The sequence below is a fragment of the Amphiura filiformis genome, chromosome 3 (genome assembly GCF_039555335.1).
Source record: "Amphiura filiformis chromosome 3, Afil_fr2py, whole genome shotgun sequence".
In the NCBI taxonomy this organism is placed as follows: Eukaryota; Metazoa; Echinodermata; class Ophiuroidea; order Amphilepidida; family Amphiuridae; genus Amphiura; species Amphiura filiformis.
In genome coordinates this window covers 45,878,320-45,899,428 of record NC_092630.1, presented here as the reverse complement: position 1 = coordinate 45,899,428, position 21,109 = coordinate 45,878,320, and the positions used below count along the sequence as shown (strand labels likewise).

General features: G+C 37.7%; 1 protein-coding gene across 1 annotated transcript in view; it reads left to right on the top strand.

Moving 5' to 3' along the window:
• The first annotated feature begins 5,456 nt into the window (after positions 1 to 5,456).
• The window catches only part of LOC140148599 (alpha-1,6-mannosyl-glycoprotein 2-beta-N-acetylglucosaminyltransferase-like), a 157,627-nt gene continuing 141,974 nt past the window's right edge, over positions 5,457 to 21,109 (top strand). Inside the window, exon 1 of the mRNA XM_072170610.1 lies at positions 5,457 to 5,578. The gene's annotated coding sequence lies outside the window, so the exon portion shown is untranslated. The remainder of the gene's footprint in view (positions 5,579 to 21,109) is intronic.

Sequence of the window (21,109 nt, the reverse complement as noted above, 5' to 3'; positions counted from 1 at the left end):
CAAGCGCCTGCGAAACCTTGCAAACACCTGCGGTATATAAACGAAAGAATAACGAACAAACCCAGGGTATTATACAGAACAGTACGAACACACATCGGACAACTTCCGAACATGTGTATTCGGCACACTCCGTTTCAAGTTTTGTGCATGCACAAAACTTGAAACGTATTATCGACGGACTAAACAAACATCACCTAACACGAAACGCATTTGGCGGATAATAGCAGGACATATGAAGAACATAAAACGAACATTGACGAACACTAACGGATTTGCTAAAATACCATCCGTTTCTTATACGGAAGACCGATCCGGTGTAGTGTGACACTAACACGGTCTGGGTCAACGTACATCACCGAATGCAAAAATATGCTATCCGGTGGTGAAGGTCTCACAGGAACGTATTTGCAACGAACACGGGCCGAGTGCAACGAACAAAGAACGAACATGAACGAAAGGAGAGCGAACAAACTCCGGCAATATGCAGCACCATACGAACACACATCGGATAAATACCGAACATGTGTATTCGGTACACTCCGTTTCAAGTTTTGTGCATGCACAAAACTTGCCGACGGACTTAACGAACATCACCTAACACGAAACGCATTTGGCGGATGATAGCAGGACATAAAAAGAACATAAAACGATCATTGACGAACAACAACGGATTTACTAAAATACCATCCGTTTCTTGTACGGAAGACCTATTCGGTGTAGTGTGACAGTAACTTTAGCGCGCGGCCGGACTCACGTTCGACTATATAATACTATAGTTTTGAGCTGGAAAACTTTGGTACGTGTTCGAGTCCCTATGTGGTCCATTCCATCTATTTTATTTTATTTTTCTCTCACTTTTTTCTTTTTTCTTGTATCGTTTCTTTCTTTCTGACTGCAGCGATTGATTGTTTTTGCCCGTTTTTTTTTTCATTTCATTATATAATTCAGGAATTTTTAGGCTATACTAATCTAATTGGCGCGGCCTATGAATATATTTTTACAAATTGGATTAACAAAATATTGGTTGTTGGTTTTGTTACTGTTGTTGTAGTTATTGTTGTAGGCCTATATATTGCATAATCAGGGTATAAATAGGCATACTAGGCCTATTATAGCCTATAGAAGCATTGATTTATTTCACGACAGATATCATCCAGGATAATTTCAAAAATTGAAAATTTAGAAAATCCAAAGTAAAATTGCCGAAAACGGCTGCCCACAATCCCCCCACCCCCATCAGCCCATATGGTCCTATCATGGTCGCCCCTTCCCCCGGCCCGCCCTTCCCTATCCCTGCAAGAATCCCCTGCAACATATAGGATGACTCACGAGCCGCGGTTTGTCCGTGGCCCAAGTTCAGATTGATACACTATTGTACGCGTGAGTTCATTCTTTCTGCATGGCTGTTTCCATTATTAACTTAACTGGAATCAAGCCTTGAAAATCAGGTGTATTTAACCTTAATGGTATAAAACGTTTTCATAACATTAAATAACATTTGTTGGTAATTTACTGCACAGCAAACACTAATGTTTTACAGAAAACATTTAAATGTCGGGTAATATAAAAGGTATAAAAACGTTTTTTAATAAAATAACATTCCAAAAACATTTTTGAAAACTTTGTACACGTCATTCTAAACAGAATGTTATTTTGGGGTTGAACAAATATTTTGCAACAAATGTTTGCCCAAAATATTTACAATAACGTTTTTAAAATGTTTTCACGACCTTTATAACCCGATATTTAAATGTTATTAAAACGTTTTGTAAAAAACATTTTAAGAACATTTCTGTGTTTGCTGGGTGCAAATATTTTAACATAATGTTATTTAAGTGTTGACAAAATATTAGGCCAAAAGTGTATGCAAAAATAGTTTGCAATGATATTTCGAAAACATTTTAAAAATATTGTTGTAGTGTGTTTTCATACAAAACGTTTTAAGGGGGTTCGAAACGATGTTTCTGGAAAACAGAAACTGAATTTAGAACCATTTGAATAGATTGAATAAGTTAAGCTAAATACACTGAGCAAAATAGTTTTTGTTTGAAGGAAATCGGACATACGGTTGTCAAGATATACATGTTTTAATTTCTTTGTATTCTATTGTTTTTGCCAATATATTGATGAAGTTAATGAGGAAAATTGGCATAATGTGCTCATGAATATTCATGTTTGCCAATATTATACCAATATCTTATGAATAAACCTTCATACTACTTTTATTTTATATGATTTTGACATGAAACTTTGCCAATGTGTTTCTATGGCCTAAAACATTAACATGTGATTTTCCCGCCCATCTAATTTGCAACAGTATACGTTCTGTGCATTGAGAATGTTTATAATCCCTTCTCGCAAAGCAGGCACAGTCATGAGTTCCTGCCCTTTAATGTAAGCAGCTGAGGTATCCATTACACACAAACAAATACCCCCCCCCCCCTACACAAGTAGGCCCCTACAAGATCATTACTGATGCAGGGCCAGTGGCGTGCGCAGCACATTGAAAGTGGAGGGGGGGGGGGGGGCAGGTTGTTCAGTTCCCCCGAATTCAGTGAGTCTGATTAGGAGTGTAAACGAGCGGAATGACTGATTTCCCCCGAATTACCAAAAGTGGGGGGCATCCGGGCATGTGTCCCCTTGCCCCCTTTGCGCTAGACTATGCCATAGTCGATTTTTGATAAATAAAAATGTTATTAATCATGATGAACGCATTCAGTTGAACTCGAAATTATACTGATATTTAGTAGGCCTACATCAAAATACTAGTATAAAATGGTTATGAAAAAGTTTAGGCTATATAATTATATTTGTGACAGTAAAAGTAAAGTAGGGCCTATAGGCCCTACGTATAGGCTTATATTATTGAATGCAACATATCATAATGGCATACTTATAACTGTGATTATAATGACACTTGATACTGAACAATTCTAATTTTAGAATCTGCCAGTTTATTATCACTTGGGAAGCTAACAAACAGAGGGCGTACGGTGACTGAAAAGATCAGTTGTGAAAATCTATCAATTGTGCACTCATTAATTAAATCAGAGTTTTAAGCTTAAATAAATGTAATAGCCAGAGTAGTCTACCTTTGCGCGCGCACGACGCTGTAGTGATGCTTAGTTTCCCCAGCATAATGTAGAGTAATGGGACGGCCTGCGCATCATGCACAAATAAACACAATGGGGACGACTGCTCGCCACTAGGGGAGTGTTCAGAAATACTTTGGTGGGGGGGGGGGCTGGTAAAAAGGTTTTGTCTGTCAAAAGAGGGGGGGCAAAAAAGTTTAACGGTCCATCGAGGGGGGGGGGGGGTCAAAAAGTTTTTGAGTGAAAAATTCGAGGGAGACCAGCCCCCCCTACTAAAGTATTAATGAACACTCCCTAGATGAAACTAGATCCCGTGGGAAGGATGACCCCCACCCAATATTTTGCTGGGGGATGGTCCATACAATCATCCCCTAAATGTTGACGCCTGTATTGACGATTGTAGGCCCCTATGTGGGTTTCTGACCAAATTAACCTTATATTATATAAAAGTGTCAATTGTTTGCGCCTCAGGCGCGCGAATTTATTCCACTCACACCATATTTCACCAGTTTGGTAACATTTTTCGCGCGCATTGGTACCATAAACTTATTCTGCCGCCAAGGTGCTGGATAAGGATTCACTATAGTTTAAGAATTTTTTTCCAACCCCCATCCCCCCAATGATAAAAAAGAAATAACAGTTTATCCGCAACAAAAAGTATAATAATATTAACCGGTGCGGATACTTCCACCTGACTGACTTCCACGATGAAAATGCATTTATAAAGCCCTCTGTTGGTTGACTTGATATAGACCTGGAGCTGTAAAAAAAGTAGGAAATGTATTAGGGACGCACCATTTAATAGATATCGGGGGAGGGCTAGGTATTAAAAAATGTCTTGCCATCAGAGCAAAAAAAAAAAAAAAACGATGCCAAGGGTGAAAAAAAATTGTCAATTTATATAGTGAAGACAAATTTACTTTATATTTCATTATTTTAGCTTTGAAATTGCCAAGTTGGAAGTGGTAAGTATTTTGTCCATAGTCCACTGGCTTGCCCCATTTTGCATACTCTGGCAATTACATTTGTATTAATTGGTGCGCAATTGATAGATTTTCACATCAGTCACCGTGTTCCCTCTTGTTTGTTAGCTTTCCAAGTGATTTTTTTTTACTTGGGCTTTCGCGATCAATAAACTGGTAGATTCTAAAATCAGAATTGTTCAGTATTGAATTTAGACTGCTCTGCATTCCCCCTTTTTTGATAAACAATTCATACCATTCCATGCATAAAACATAACACATCCCAGTGACTGCCCTGCCCATATCTGAGCTTTTGAATCAGAACAGGATTGGTGGATTTTCCATGGTCAGAGGGATTTAGTGGGGGGGGGGGGCAATAAATTAAAATGGTCTATACAGTAGACTATATTGAATTGAGCCTGAGCCATTTGCATTCAATAATATAAGGCTACATATAGTTTACTTTTACTGTCACTACTATGACCAATAAACATCAGTATAATTTCAAGTTCAACTGAATGCGTTCATCATCATAACATATTTTTATTTATCAAAAATCGACTTTGGCATAGTCTAGTATTTCGTACGCATTTGTTCGTGAAAAGTTACTCTATGAGTGAAAACACTTGATCCACTCTTATTCACGCTATAATACAAACGAACACGTGAACTCATTTTAAATGGCATTTCGTGATCCACAGCATCATCCCCCCACTGGAAACCTATGACTACATAATGTTTTATGTTTATATGAACAAAACATTTCTTGCAGATTAATTCGTTCAGCAATGATATCGTGAAATTTGAATTTGTTTATGGAGCAGTGTAATACACATAGGCCTAATCATTAGGCCTAACTCGCAAACGCAAAATCGGAATCAACTGAACTTTTGGGAATAAGCTTTTTTAGTGGATATCATTGAAAAATGTCATCAAATGAGGATCAGTAGGATCAGCTCCTTAATAACTTTTGTAGGCAAACTGACGCTATACGGTATTCGGTAATAATATAAATGCCCCTTGATATTTTTGCGGCATAGGCCTACGGACGTAAACATAAACAAAATTTGTTTAAAAAAAAGAAAAAAAAGCGCAGTGATTTATAGTGCGCTACGCACAGGCACAACGCCTAGACGTTGATCCACAAGCCTCAGCACACTTTACACACTTTTCACCGGTATTCGATGCACACATCCAAAAAAAATTGTCTCATCGAGAGTAAAAAAACCGATTTGTCTCGCCGGAGAAGTTAACAAGAATTGCTTCACGTCCTTAAAAAATCTATCCAATTCCAACTACCCGGTGGAGCCCCCCTTGATATTTAATGGTGCGTCCCTGAGCCGCTAGAAAGAGAAAATAGAAACACTTCCTACAAAAAGCGATAAATCGATTAGATTCGATACATTGATAAGCAGATTTATTTACTTCAGGAAACTGACACGAGAAATACATGTAAAATTGTGTGTTTGACTGTTCGGTGTTCCAGAAAATACCACTTATCATCCAGATTTGCAAATATAAATCGTAAGTAATTATAATGCTTGCAGTATAGGGCAGAGTGAGTATGGGCTAATCAGTTCAATATCTAAGTTATAGTGTCATGTTGTAATCTGTTGAGGGTGCATGCCACTAAATCCGCGTGTGAAGCGGTTTCCGGTAAAAGTTTATCACGACTATAGTCCCAACTTTGCATAAAAAATGTGCAAAATCGGTACAATATTAACAATTTTAGTGTTGCAAATCGTGTTTTGCTAGAACTTGTGAATGTGATCTCTACTAATTTGAACAGAAAACGCGAAAATTTGAGTGATGTTGACGATGATGAGCGCATGAACACACGAGGTCAAAACGCGGTTAGCAGTCGGACGTAAACACGGGAAAATCGGGTCTTTTTATATAGCGATATTTTTCTCAAAAAGTAGACCTAAAATATGGTGTCATTTTCAGATATGTTATGCAGAATTTTGTTCTGATTAAGATGATATCAAATATATATTTCAAAGTAAGGCGTAACTCGACTTATAGCCTAAAACGTGACCCCTATTTTGCACGTAAAGTCTATGGAAAGCTATTTTGTGGCATGTACCCTTTAAGGAGCAATTCCATGCGTTTTTCCAGCGTCTTTATCTATTTAAAATGCACGCGAAGAAAAGAGGAGGACATCAACAAAGCGCGTTCATGGACGCCGCCAGGTTTTTCGCTGTTTGTGCGTTTGCCGCGACTAGGCCTGCTTTTATTTCCAATTTAATAAAAGTTCCGATTTTGGTAGAAGTTTGAAACCTTTTGATATGAATAAAGAAGAGTTTCAAAATATTGAAAACATTTTTATTGGTGTTTAAATTACAAAGAAGTTTTTCAATTTCATTGTTATTTTTTAACCAATTTTTTGTCATTTAAACTCAAGTTTTGGCCTTCAATTTTAATAAAATTACATAAAATATTAGATTTAAGATATTTAAGTTTCTAGTTTGCTTTATTTATACCACTGTATAGTATTTTAAATTGTTATAACATTCAAAGTTTAATTTATATTAATATTTAATTTCAAATAGCCATTCATTACATTTGCTTTTTGGACAAAACGGGTTAAAAGTGACGCTGGTGGGGGGGTAGGCCTACTTGATTGACATTTCTTGTCTTTTTAAATATTCTGCAGGTACTGAGAATGTTTTAATTTTGAAGTTATGCACTTGTAAAAGATGTTTAAAGAACGTTTACTCTTAACATCAATTAATATCTTCATGAAAATAGCAAATCAGCAACCATTGTGCATTCATGTGCATCAAAATGACGAAAAATGGCAATTGTCGGCTATCATGCTTGTGCTTGAAATCGACATCCTGTCTAAAGTATGAAAGAAAATAACCCAAAATTTCTTACAATTAATTCAAAATGTAGTGAAAAAGATAACAAAATCATTTACAAGGCCTAAAAACGATGGTTTAGCCTCTTCAAGGGTGCATGCCACTAAATCCGGCGTGTGAAGCGGTTTCCGGTAAAAGTTTATCACGACTATAGTCCCAACTTTGCATAAAAAATGTGCAAAATCGGTACAATATTAACAATTTTAGTGTTGCAAATCGTGTTTTGCTAGAACTTGTGAATGTGATCTCTACTAATTTGAACAGAAAGCGAAAATTTGAGTGATGTTGGCGATGATGAGCGCATGAACACACGAGGTCAAAACGCGGTTAGCAGTCGGACGTAAACACGGGAAAATCGGGTCTTTTTATATAGCGATATTTTTCTCAAAAAGTAGACCTAAAATATGGTGTCATTTTCAGATATGTTATGCAGAATTTTGTTCTGATTAAGATGATATCAAATATATATTTCAAAGTAAGACGTAACTCGACTTATAGCCTAAAACGTGACCCCTATTTTGCACGTAAAGTCTATGGAAAGCTATTTTGTGGCATGTACCCTTGATCATCATGATTGCTGAGAGTCCATGAGTCGAGAACGGTCGCACAAATTGACGTGGAGTCTGCAGTATCATTATGATCCGACTATGTATCATAGACTGGGTATCTGATCTATTGATTCTATTCTTGTATGTATTAACATTGCATTACCAACTATGCGCTATAGTATTATAGGCAAAATGTCTACAGTCTCTGCGCAGAAAAGAATGGGAGTTGTTTACATTTTGCGAGCGCACAGCTTGATTGATGTAGGTATCACAGGGAAACCTCAGTTAACACATTTGTTAGTCAGTCAAAATGAAAATGGCCTAAACCGGCAATACAAATTTACATTGAAATTAAAAAGAAGCTTTTTAAGAAGGAAATCTTCATAAATATGTTGTCTATACATCACTTGACCCAAATATATGATTTTTTTTTGGTGATGAGAGACTCGCACATGGAATTTCAGAGAGATTTTGATAGCAGTTCCATTAAAAAAAGGTGCTATCGTCATGAGACTAAGATCTAGAAACACCCCCGTAATGCTGTTTTTGGGAATTTTGCTAGCAGAATCTTTTTGATGAAAGTCAATCTTTGACAAGATGTAACTTTGCTACGGAAAGTGCTATGACAAAAAGGTTTTCAGTGTTGGCTTTCTTTACTCAAGGGCTTTAATTTCATACCGTATATAAAATGATGCAGTTTGATGGCAAATTTGAATTCACCTGGCATACCTAATTGATGAAGTATTTTCCAAAGTTCCTTGTGAGGCTTGACGTGTTAACCATCGCGTATACGTGTGACGTCAAGCATGTGCATAATAATACGCGCTGGACGGCTAGCAGTACGCTTAATTTGTAAAAGGAAATCTGAATAACATTATACTGTCGTCCATGGTCATGGACAGTTCCAATAATTGAAACTCCCGGGAGTTCCAACGGGTGTTGTGTATGTGTTATGTGTTTTAAAATGTGCATTCACATACATACTTTAGGTATCCCAGGCAAACCTTAGTTAACACATTTGCTAGTCAGCCAAATTCGCCGAAAATGTCAATGCAAATTTACATAGAAATTTAAAACAACTGGCTGAAGAAGGAAACCTACATAAATATGTTTTCTATACTTCACTTGACCCAAATATATATGATTTTTTATGGTGATAAGACAATCGCACATGGAATTTTAGAGGGATTTAGCAGTTCCATTAAAAGAAGCTGCTCTCATAATGAGACTAAGATCTAGAAACCCCCCTGAAATGCCGTTTTGGGGAATTTTGCTAGCTGAATCTTTTTGATGAAAGTCAATCTTTGACAAGATGTAACTTTGCTACGGAAAGTGCTATAAAGGGTTTTCAGTTTTGGCTTTGTTTACTCAAGGGCTTTAATTTGATATATAAAATGATGCAGTTTGATGGCAAATTTGAATTCACCTAACATACCTACATACTTAGCCGTTGGTACGAAGAAATTGTTGCTCCAAAAATGATTGCAAATTACACATTTGTAATAATTTTTCACCACAAAATATGATATGAAAACACAGGTGAGCAATGTATATTGAGAGGTCATTACAGGTTCCAATATTAATATTTTGCGACATTTTAATGAAAACAATTAACACTGAAGACACCCTATGGCACTAGACTGCCTTACTAGCCTGTATCTCGTTTCGGCCAACACGGAGCTAGCGGAAATTACTACAAATTCGTCCAAGGTAAGCAAAGGGTTGGGGATCGCATTTTTAACTTTGACTAAACTGTTTCGGAGTTAAGGCACGCTAAAAGTAGACCATTTCGGGGCTGTATTTGGTGTACATGTGACGTTTTGAACAGAGTAAAAAACGACCACTTATTCGCTATTGCTGAAGTATACTCGCCGAATCATGTACCAATACACAAGGTATTGGTATATGAGATCAGGTATACTATGGCACCTGCTGCAACTTGAGAACGAGTCCTCAAACGTTCGAAATTTGTAGTTACTTCAACTGGGTCATGGATTGAATCCATGGGTTCTTAGTCACTGGCCGAGGGCCGATCTGAGGGCCGATGACACACATTCGTCATTCGATGGGTGTACTTGATTGAAAAGTCCATCTTCATCCAGGCCAATTCTTTCGGTCGGCATGATCTTGATCTTGATGTTTATAGTGCCTTACTCGAGAACTCTAGCTTCGAATTTGCACACGATAGTTACGCATTAGATGCTAGAGTGCGTTGCTATAATTTTTCGGTCGGACAGCGGTGCAAGGTTTTGCACTAGAGTTGGGCGACTAAGTCGCCAATAGTCGTTAGTCACGACTATTACTGATAGTCGCGACTACGACTATTGAAAACCAAAAGTCGACTAATGCAAGTATATTTTTGTGTTAAAAAATTACTTTAAAAGTGCCAGTTATTCGCACCAAAACCAACCAAATACTAACATATAAACTGCAAAAAATGTGAAAAAATGTTAGTCATTGTCTTACCAATAGTAACACTAACCAACAAGTAATCATAATGTCCATAAATCATCATTAAATTGGTGTTATTGACTTGTTGTCGAACTACTTTCCCACAAGATAAAAGCCGTTAAAAACTCAAATTACTTAGAACTGTCGAACATCTCATTATGATTATAATTTATGCAGCGATAACAGGTGTAGCAGCGTCATAGCGTGCATGTACAGACCCAGGTTGGGTGTTTGTACCAACTACTGAAGGTATGAGATTATTTCAACTTTGGAAAGAAACAGCGAGAACTTCCGAGAAGTGTTTTCCAAAAGGAAAATTTAGGAAAATATTATTAGATTAGAAGTACTTTTCACGTAATTTCAAAAAGCTATGCTTATTGTGGTAACAGAATATTTAGAAAGCAACAGGAAAATAAACAAATTAGCTGACAAACAGTCGTAATGTTGCAATGCCACCCCTGTAGCGACAAATGCAGTAGTCTAGATGAGGTCAGGTGGCGTGGGTCGGAGGTGAAAGTTAATTGTACATGCACGATGCAACACGTTCATGAGCATACCATGGAAAATATGCACTGCCGTACCGGCATGTTTACATATTTTCATGCACAGCAAAACATGGAAACGAACGAAGATCGCTATTGGAATATTGAAGGTTTGAGAAATTTTCTTGTGCTGTTGCTGGAAAGTGGCAAGTGAATTTAATTGAACAGAAAAGTTAGGCCTATATTACAGCATTTTACAGTCAAATATTTGCATCGCAAACGTGCGATACAGTGTAGCAATTTGTATCGCAACAGTGCTGGTTTGTGTAGCAAACTGTGATGCGATGCCGGCAATTACGGGTCCTGTAATCATGCATTATAAATACTAAATTGCCACCAATCTTTCACCCGATTTTTCAGTCCAATTTTAACCACAGATAGTCGCGACTATAGTCGTAGTCGCGACTATTTGCTGTCGACTAGGAAAAAAGTGATAGTCGCCCAACTCTATTTTGCACCAGAGATTGTTTATTCTGTTAATGTTGAAATTTAGATGAAAGTTATTTCGATGAGTCAACTGCATCTTTTGAGCAAGATTTGCCTATTTTGGACAGTCTAAATTTTGCTGAAGTGTAATTTTAGCAACATTTTTGATGCGATCGCCTGTCGTGATCGGCGCTGTTTACTTCCGAACTTCCATTGCTTTACACAGTGTCATGCTTCGGCAAATCCGACTAGATTTTGAATGCAATGCAAATTCTTGGCTAGATTTCTCGAGCAAATACTGCCCTACTAGCCTGATCAAGCTAGAAACCATCAACATCAAGATGCTGACTTCACAGGCCCACTTCATTCTTCAATATTTGACCGTGACTTTACACATGACCCCCCAAGGCCCCAACGTATGCGACAACCAGAGATGGTGATTGGTGATTGTACGTGAAACGACAGATACAGACACATTATGGCCCTATTAGTTCCTTCCTCACCACGGTATAGCATAGGGCCATGACCTTCATACTACTATTTTAAAGGAATTCAAAAATTTAGTTACAAAAAACAATTGGCTTCAACAGGGGTTCAAATTCACAATCAATTGCGGGAACCTGTTTTATGTAGGTTCTCCTGTTACATCATCACTTCTGTGGTGAATACAACCAAAGGAGATATGCTTTCATTACTACACTAGCAAGGACACTATTATTATGGGATGGTCAAGGAATATAAACATTGAAAGTACATGCATGCATGGGCCATGGATTCCCGTTTGTGATCATACAATAAATTGACTCTTATACTTCCAAATATTAAAAAAAATTCTTGTAAATAAAGGTCCGTAACCCGATCGACAGCATCATCCCCCCGATTTTTTTCATTGTTGATGAGGTTTTGGTATCACATGATAGATACTATTTTTCTTTTTTTTTTCCTGAAATTTGACGCTCCAAGTCGATATATTTTCGGAGAAATCATGAAACACAGCGGCTTTTACAGGTTACCTGTTTGTAAATACTAGAACTTACTTCGGATTTGTGGGTACGGAATGAATTGCGAATCATGAGTCTCCTCAACAGCTACTTTGGAGTGCGCATCATACACATTCTGTGAAAAAGCGAACCACACTAACTGCTGAGGAGCGGTGCGCCGTATATATTTATAAAACTTCCACGCCGGACGTAGTGGGCGAATAGCTCAATTAGTTAGCGCATCATGCTTCACCCGTGAGGTACCGGTTCAAAATCCGTGTCGGAAGACTTTTTTCCTCTCCATTTTTAATCCAAACTTTTTTTTATATTCATTTGAAATGTACATATTGCAAGGGGAAATATATTTTGTTTCCTTTTTTTTTTAAAGGTACGAAAAAACAACAAATATTTTCCGTTCAATACGGGCTGGGCATTGTACAGCATGTCAGCATTCGTCATACGAACGGGAATTGTTGTTGTTGCTTGCCTGCCCAGAATGCAATTCACGTATACCAAGGTATTGGATTGCAAATTTGGCTATTTATTCACATTTACGCTGAAAATGCTCTCGTTTTTTCACAAAGCAGCATAAAGGGGGAGATATTTGATATTATTATGTAATTTTAAAGACAATCCATATCCAAAACCAATAGGGTTACCCCCCTTTAACTAATTTTATTGTTTCTTCATCATTTTAACATTTAAAATTGAAAAAAAAATCCAAGACATTCATGACGTTAAATATTTCACACAGGGATCGTGAATTTCAAATGTGATTATCTTAATCATAGTTCACAGTGGAGATACAAACCCACCCTTTTTATTTCCCGTTATACCAAAACTCCGAAGCCCACCCTTTAAAGCATGGTTACTGATAGGCAGGGTCTTAGCTAGAAATTGAGGGTTGCCCGTCATTTGAATAAAATTGCCTGACCTAATTTGACCTTTAAAACATTTCTCAGACATCTATAGCCCATTGGGGGTTCAAAGAGTTCAAATATGTGCTGATATGGCCTTGTTCTACAAATTGGGTATACTAAGAAGGTCAATTAGCTTCTCAAAACAAACAATTTATAATAGCATCTGTCAAAGGCATTAATTTTGCCCGTCCCAGGAGCAAACTGGCTGTCTAAAATGACGGCCAGACGGGTGGCTAGCTAAGACCCTGCTGATAGGCCTACATGTAAGTGGTTATGGTGGTCCAGGAGGTGCAGGTTTGGATCCATTATATAACGAATATCGTAATGATCTGACCCCGGTTGGCCCGGATTTTACGAAGCATAGCTCCACCTTTGGGTTAGTATTGCTGTATTCTACTCGAACTGAGCCAAAGTACCTCCATTCTGGGTTTTTCTTATGCATTTGTTTTATTTGATCCAGCATATTTCCGACTGTCCAGCCACTTGTAAACTGCGGTCCGATTGTCACACCATCACGACCCGCTGATACACATAAGCGTACGCAAATAATCTCCCACACTGAATCCTATACTGAAATTATAGAGGGTTTTATAACAATGACGGCTGGTGCCAGCCCAGACGGAACAGGCACATAGGACGAAATCGCAATGAATAATACTTCCCGCATGTGCAATTTATGGCTTTTCAATATGACATATTGTTTTGTTTTTCATCAGAATATTATTTTTTGATGCATATTTTGCAGGTTTTTCAATATTTTTGCATTTTTCATTTGTTGTTATTCAATCAGAAATTATAGTAAGCTTTCAGATTGCAATTGCCGACTTTCAAACCCACCCTTTTATCAGTGACCATGCTTTATATTTGGTCACATTTTAGGAAGAAATTGTCCAAATCCACCCTTTTAGGCATTTTGTCGACTCTTCAACTATGTTTAACAGGTGCCGCCATTTGAAATCTTCACCCTCTTCCATAGGAATAGTCAAATCAGTGCTGGACACCAACATTCCTGGTCTTGTGTTGCATTATTGTTCTAGAACTGAAGAGTACTATCATAGCTTATTGTGACAATTTCTCAAGATGTGTGAAAATACCTTTGTAAAGAACTGAAAGGCAATGAATTGTGAAGTTTTCATCAATTTAAGCTCAGCATATATATCAATATGCAGGATGTAGCTCAGTATTATTATACATTATGTAGAACTACACTAATTAACAATTTTCCAGATGCCATCCTCATATGTGTACATCCATATCAAAACGATGCACTTGTCGGCTGCTACATGTGTCTCATTTCACATAATAACTAGGAATAAATACCAGACTCATATATCAAGTGTTGGTCACTTCAAATCATCCCCAAATCAAATTGTATAAGGAATGTTCTCTGTATTCCAAAACCATGTGACTTGGGATGATTTGAAGTGACCTCCACTCTGGAGATGAGTCTGGTATTTATTCTAGCTATTATGTGAAATGAGACACATGTAGCAGCCGACAAGTGCATCGCTTTGATATGGATGTACACATATACTGTAAAATGGAAATTTTTATGCTACATTAATTTTCATAAAAAGGTTTTGAAGTAGTAATGTAGACAACTTAGAATTTGCTAAAATTAACAACAAGCAAAATATTTTGAAATTTATACAAGGCGAAAAATTACAGTATCAGGCAAATTATGGATTTAAAGGGTAGAAAGTGGAGAATATCGGGAAAGATAAACATTTTGTAAACATTTTAACAAGGTTAATTTTAGTAACTATTTTAAAATTTATTTCTAAAAGTCACCTGTTTTAAATCTGAATAATCCGGTGAAATATCTATCATATAGACATACATTTGCAGGTTGAAGGGTGGGAAAATCAATGATTGTGTTCAAATGCTGTATTATTATGCATTTACTCTTGCATACATAGAACTTTGTTAATTAGACAGACAGCTGTTGCACATATGGTGAATGTCAAGTGGTTGATGATAACACACCACATGCAGCATGTTCAGACACTACAGGTGCAATTAATTCAAAACAAAGTAAAAATGGAATTAATTTAAATTCCCATAGAAACATCCAGCCCTGGATATTTGAATTAACCATTCTTATTCAATGGGAGTGGTCTAGTTCATAGACATATAATCTGATTGGACAAATGCATGACTTTGGGTGTCATCTATTATGCTCTAGACAAACCTATGTCATCACAAGTATTGATAATGCCTAACATGCGTAGAAGTGTGCTTATTTAGAGCGCTTATTTAGCGCGTTGTATACATAGATCTAATGCATAATACTTACACATGCTTGCAGTATGGGCAACCAAAGATGTTAAGTTGTAAACAAGCTCATTTTAGAATAAGGGCGTTTTTTATGACGTTGACTTTTAATACTTTTTGCTTAATGAAATAGTTTATAGTTATGGAAATAATATATGTAACTGACTAAAGAATGAGAATAAACAATAGGAATGTTTTTTTTATTTTAAATATACTCCTACCATGTGATAGATGACGGGCACACTTTACTTTCTCACTCCCAGCCAAATTTTAGGCCAATAGTATTAGCTATAAGGTTAACATTTCTCATAACAAGCTGATTTTGTCAGGATAGGTCCAGGAACATGTGTAGAATCAAATTCCAAAAGTCCCCGAAAATCCCCCTTGTGCTTCCTTCAAAATCCAAGATGGCGTCCAAAATGGCCGCCATTTTCAGTTTTTATCATAACTTTGCCCCCAGACATGTTAAAATCACAAACAAAGCATCTAAATATATGTTTTGAGGTACAAGGAATGTTTTAAAAACATTTTCAAGAGGTTTCAATGATCCTAAGTAGCCAAAATCCAAGATGGCGTCCAAAATGGCCGCCATTTTCAGTTTTTATCATAACTTTGTCCCCAGACATGTTAAAATCACAAACAAAGCGTCTAAATATATATTTTGAGATACAAGGAATGTTTAAAAAACATTTGCAAGAGGTTTCAATGATCCTAAGTACCCAAATTCCAATATGGTGGACAAAATGGCCGCCTTTTTAGTAAGTAAAATTAGTTTTCAACCAGACATGTGTTTAAGATGTGTTAATTGGCATTGGAGAAAGTTCAAAACTCATGATTTGTAAGCAGACTTATAATGCACATCATCCAAATTCACTACCATTATTACCATCATTAATTTACAATATTGATTCAGTGCTTTTATCCGGGGGCACTTCAATTTCAAATGGATATAGGTGTAGGGCTGGCACTTTAGCACCAAGGGGCATTCGGTGAGAGCAAAATGTAAAAAATATGGGGTCATTGGGTGAGACTGAGAGCATGATTTTTGGCATTCGGTGAGAGCAAAATGTAAAAAATATGGGGTCATTGGGTGAGAACATGACCTTTTTTTAAATGAAATCTTTGGGTGAGAACCGAAACAGCACCACAGAAACCTCGAAAATCAAATTTCTAGCTCGAAATGGCTTCAAATTTCTTTGTTTTTTTCTAAATAAGTAACAAAATTAGTGATAAATGAAAGTTGCTGTTCAAATTGAACTTGTAAGGGTCTTTGGGTGACAGATCAAATGGAAAAATAAGGGGTCTTCGGGTGACAGAGCATGTGTTCGTAAAAAAAATATGGGGTCTTTGGGTGACAGTGATGCTGAAAAAGGGGGTCTTTACAGCCCTACATACGTGTCACCTCCGAAGTTGGAGTCCCCCGGGGGCTTTTATCATGTGTACAATACAATAGTTACCATTATTTTCTATTTACCTCTAAAAGAGCTGAGCTCATGCCAAGATGGCTTAAGCCTATGTTCACATCAATATCCCTGTGATGTGATGCAATCAAATGGTCACTGTGTCTTCGGCATTAATGTTCTTCAATGCTGGTTTAGTGTCTTCTCCTTATTGTCCCCAACTAGTACAGGTGCTGTGTTGCTGCAAGACCACAGCATTTGCTGCACATCAATGTACAGAAGAGTCTCAAGTTTCTTGCAGCTGCATGTCATGTTGTTGCAGCCATCTTGTTTGCATCCACATGATATCATGTTGAGCAATTATGTGTCTGGTGCAACAGCGAGTTCTGTTTTTACTGGAACAAGAATTCCATCTTGTGATCTCCATCCCCAGTCAGTTGGACTTAGGTTGTTCCCCCATCCATTCTTGAACTGTGAGGAAAGTGCCATATCCATCAAATACAACAATCGGGTGGGCTCCATAATGCTTTAGCATGTGTGATGTGTAATTCTGACATATGCCTGGATAGGTGGAGGGATGTGGACATTGAAATGGCATGTCGAAGTAGATAACCACCATCTACTACAAAGAGACAATTCTCTGGCAGCTTGGAATGCTCAGTGAACGATTTCAACAGAAGGCCCTTTGGCGGTTTACGCATAAGGTCATCTTCAAAGAGAGAAGGTGGATGAGGACCTAGTTCGTACGTAAAGAACAACGCTCAGAGCTGTTGTTCAGTATACACATGTGATTCTATTAAATAATAGAGTCGGATTCACTTCTACTTGTTGTCCCCTAACTCTCACCGTCTTGTCCTTTGCTCCAATCGTAGTAACCTTGTCATTTCGGCGTAAGGCAATGTTTGTAAACTTCGTACCCGTTATTTCTAATGCTGACTTCGTGCCACCTTCTACCGCTCTGTCACAGGTAGCGGATGAATCTGTTACAGTCTCAGTTGACACAGATACCAGACGATCCTATCCATACCCAGCAAAGGGGGGATGTGCCTTCAACCAACCAACAAATACTTTACGATCCCTTATGTTCGCGTATGAACACCCGTGAACTGCTCTAAAGCATCACAAACTGGGGCACATCGAGAAAGTGCATGGACCCACTTGGTTAATGTACTGTCTGTGATGCCGCGACCATGTGTCATTCCCCCTGATGTCTTCAAAGTCCACAACAAAAACTGCTCAATGGTTTGGTCATTGAAGTTTCCACACCGTGTCTGTGAACAGTTGGTACTCATCTGCGGGCATGTTTTACCCCAAAGACTCCATCTGTTGTAAATACAACCTTACAGATTTGGCATAGTGGAGATGCCCTGCAGCGTGGAAGTGAGGCATCATCTCTCTCATGCAGTAGAGGTGGAGCTTCCAATTCCCTGTTCTTTCAGCTCTAATGAAATGCCGAATAAGGGCCACCTGTCTGATGTATTGCACCCACAGCTTCCCAATTCTGCTTTCACCTACTTTGATGTCTTCACGCTATTACAGGCTGTGACACAGTCTCAGCCATTTATCGTTGAGGAAAGCGCAAACCCTTCTACATTTTGAACAAGAAACATGAATATGACTTGTTAGATATCTTTACAAATGCCAGCAGCACGCATGATGAGGTACAGAGAGCAGGGGAGAGCTTCATCCTGAAGATGTAACTATGGGGTTAGCAACGGTTCATTGAATGAATACCGCCACACTGCATACAAACGAGCAATTGGTTGCAGTTCCCTTAGCTCTTCATTTGAGCTCGCGAGTTTACCCCCAACTTGTGCTGCTCATTCCGCACTTTCCTCACAGTTCAAGAATGGATGGGGGAACAACCTAAGTCCAACTGACTGGGGATGGAGATCACAAGATGGAATTCTTGTTCCAGTAGAAACAGAACTCGCTGTTGCACCAGACACATTGCTCAACATGGTATCATGTGGATGCAAACAAGATGCAACAACATGACATGCAGCTGCAAGAAACTTGAGACTCTTCTGTACATTGATGTGCAGCAAATGCTGTGGTCAGTCTTGCAGCAACACAGCACCTGTACTAGTTGGGGACAATGAGGAGGAGACCGAACCAACATTGCAGAACATTAATGCCGAAGACACAGTGCAAGTTGATTAAGTTTAAGGTGTACCATTTGATTGCATTACATCACAGGGATACCGATGTGAACATAGGCTTAAGTCATCTTGGCATGAGCTCAGATCTTTTGGAGGCAAATAGAAAATAATGGTAACTATTGTATTGTACACATGGTAAAAGCACTGAATCAATATTGTAAAATAATGGATGATGTGCATTATAAGTCTGCTTACAAATCATGAGTTTTGAACTTTCTCCAATGCCAATTAACACATCTTAAACACTTCTTAGGCGGTCATTTTGGACGCCATCTTGTATTTTGGCTTTATATCTAGGTATTGAAATCCTTTGAGTACATTTTGAATGTATCCATTGTACCTCAAAACCTTTGAGAGATATTTTGTATTATGTATTTAACATGTCTGGTTGAAAACTAATTTTAATACTTACTAAAATGGCAGCCATTTTGGCCGCCATATTGGAATTTGGCTACTTAGGATCATTGAAACCTCTTCCAAATGATTTCAAAACATTCCTTGTACCTCAAAATATATATTTAGATGCTTTGTTTGTGATTTTAACATGTCTGGGGGCAAAGTTATGATAAAAACTGAAAATGGCGGCCATTTTGGATGCCATCTTGGATTTTGGCTACTTAGGATCATTGAAACCTCTTGCAAAAGTTTTTAAAACATTCCTTGTACCTCAAAACATACATTTAGATGCTTTGTTTGTGATTTGAACATGTCTGGGGGCAAAGTCATGACAAAAACTGAAAATGGCGGCCATTTTGGACGCCATCTTGGATTTTGAAGGAAGCACAAGGGGGATTCTCGGGGACTTTTGGAATTTGATTCTATACATATTCCTGGACCTATCTTGAAAAAATCAGCTTGTTATGAGAAATGTTAACCTTTTTATGACATATGAGCTAATACTATTGGCCTAAAGGTACTGTTTGCATGAATTTTGTGTGAGATATTTATTTATTGTAAAGAACAAGCGAGCTCATGAATTGAGAGAGTGCAATACCCCACAGACTTGCTTCCTTCCATTATACATAGGAATCGAATCGTGTCTGGCCTTGTCTTGCTATTATTATAACCTACCTATTTTGGCCTAAATTACAGTGTTTTTAGGCTAAAAAGGTAGATGCACAGGGCCATTATTGCTTTATTTCTTCTATTTTAGGATTTTTAGGGAGGATGTCCCCCATGGAAAAATTTAGGTGGCCTACCGCTGCTTCTGCTACCTATATGACTTTTTGGATATGTGAAAATAAAAAAAAACATTGAAAAATTAACAATATTCTAACCTGTAACACCTGCAACAATGTTAAGAACCATACAGCATGATTGGTACAAATGTACTGAGTCTGTGCATCCTACCCACATGCAATGCTATTACATGGCAATTTCATATAGTAGATATTAAGAACATAGCCAGGCGTATCGCAATGCTCAGTATTTTACATGCAGTCCATTAATAATATTAATATCACGTCTCCAATCATCTCAATTCCTAGAAAGTGTGTGCTGTCAGTCACTTGTTAATACTATGCTATATACATGCATGTATGTATGCAGGCCTGGGCCCTGGCCTGGGCTGACATTTTCAGTTTGAAGTGCCTCACCAAAAGCCTATTGCCATGCTTGCCATTTAACAAATCCCCAAGTAAAGTGTATTGAAGAAGTATGAGTAACCAGGTACAAAAAAAAAGAAAAGAAAAAAAAGAAAGAAAGATGGATCAAAGGATTTGAAATGGTGATCATACTAGAATAATCTACTCAATCATGTAGCTGTCAAGGCTTGCAGTCAAAAAGCAAAGAATGTGAGAAATTACGATATATCTACATTTTTTTGTAACCTTTCAACAAGGTTTTGCGTGGAGCCTTGGGGTGGGAGCACCCTCTCTTGCGCTCGGTGTTGCAGCTTCACCGGTCTGTCATGCCTTTGGCGCTCCGCTTGCAGTTTTGCTGCTCCCTATGGCATGGATCACATCTTTACTGCTCACCCCCCTTGTGAGTTTTTGACAAAGACTTTTATTGTATAATAATACAAAATTAAAAGAATTGAAAAATTAAATTGAAAACCGGTGTCCAAAATAAATAAAAACTGGAGGTTGTCCTGCAGACCCCGCTGCAGACTACCTAGAAGCATAAATTCTAATGTCCTTAAAATATTTTATTTGTCCCCGAAACTGCCAAAAGTGTGTGATATTTTGTGGAAAAAAAAATCCATAGCTAAGAATTTGGAAACCTGTACTATCTTCTGAAAGCTTTTGAAGTCATCATTCATGCAAAAATCGATCTCTGGCACCATTGGTTAACTCAGGAAGTGGTTAATTAAAAACAGTCAGAACTGAACATATGGACATCACAGCATACAGGTGTAGATTATTATTTATAACACAAATGATATTGAAATATGATGTCAAATTTGATTTTTTTTACGAATCATGATTTTTGAGGTAACATACATCAATGTGTTTATATTGAGCTCACAGCCTTTTTGATCCGCTATTTT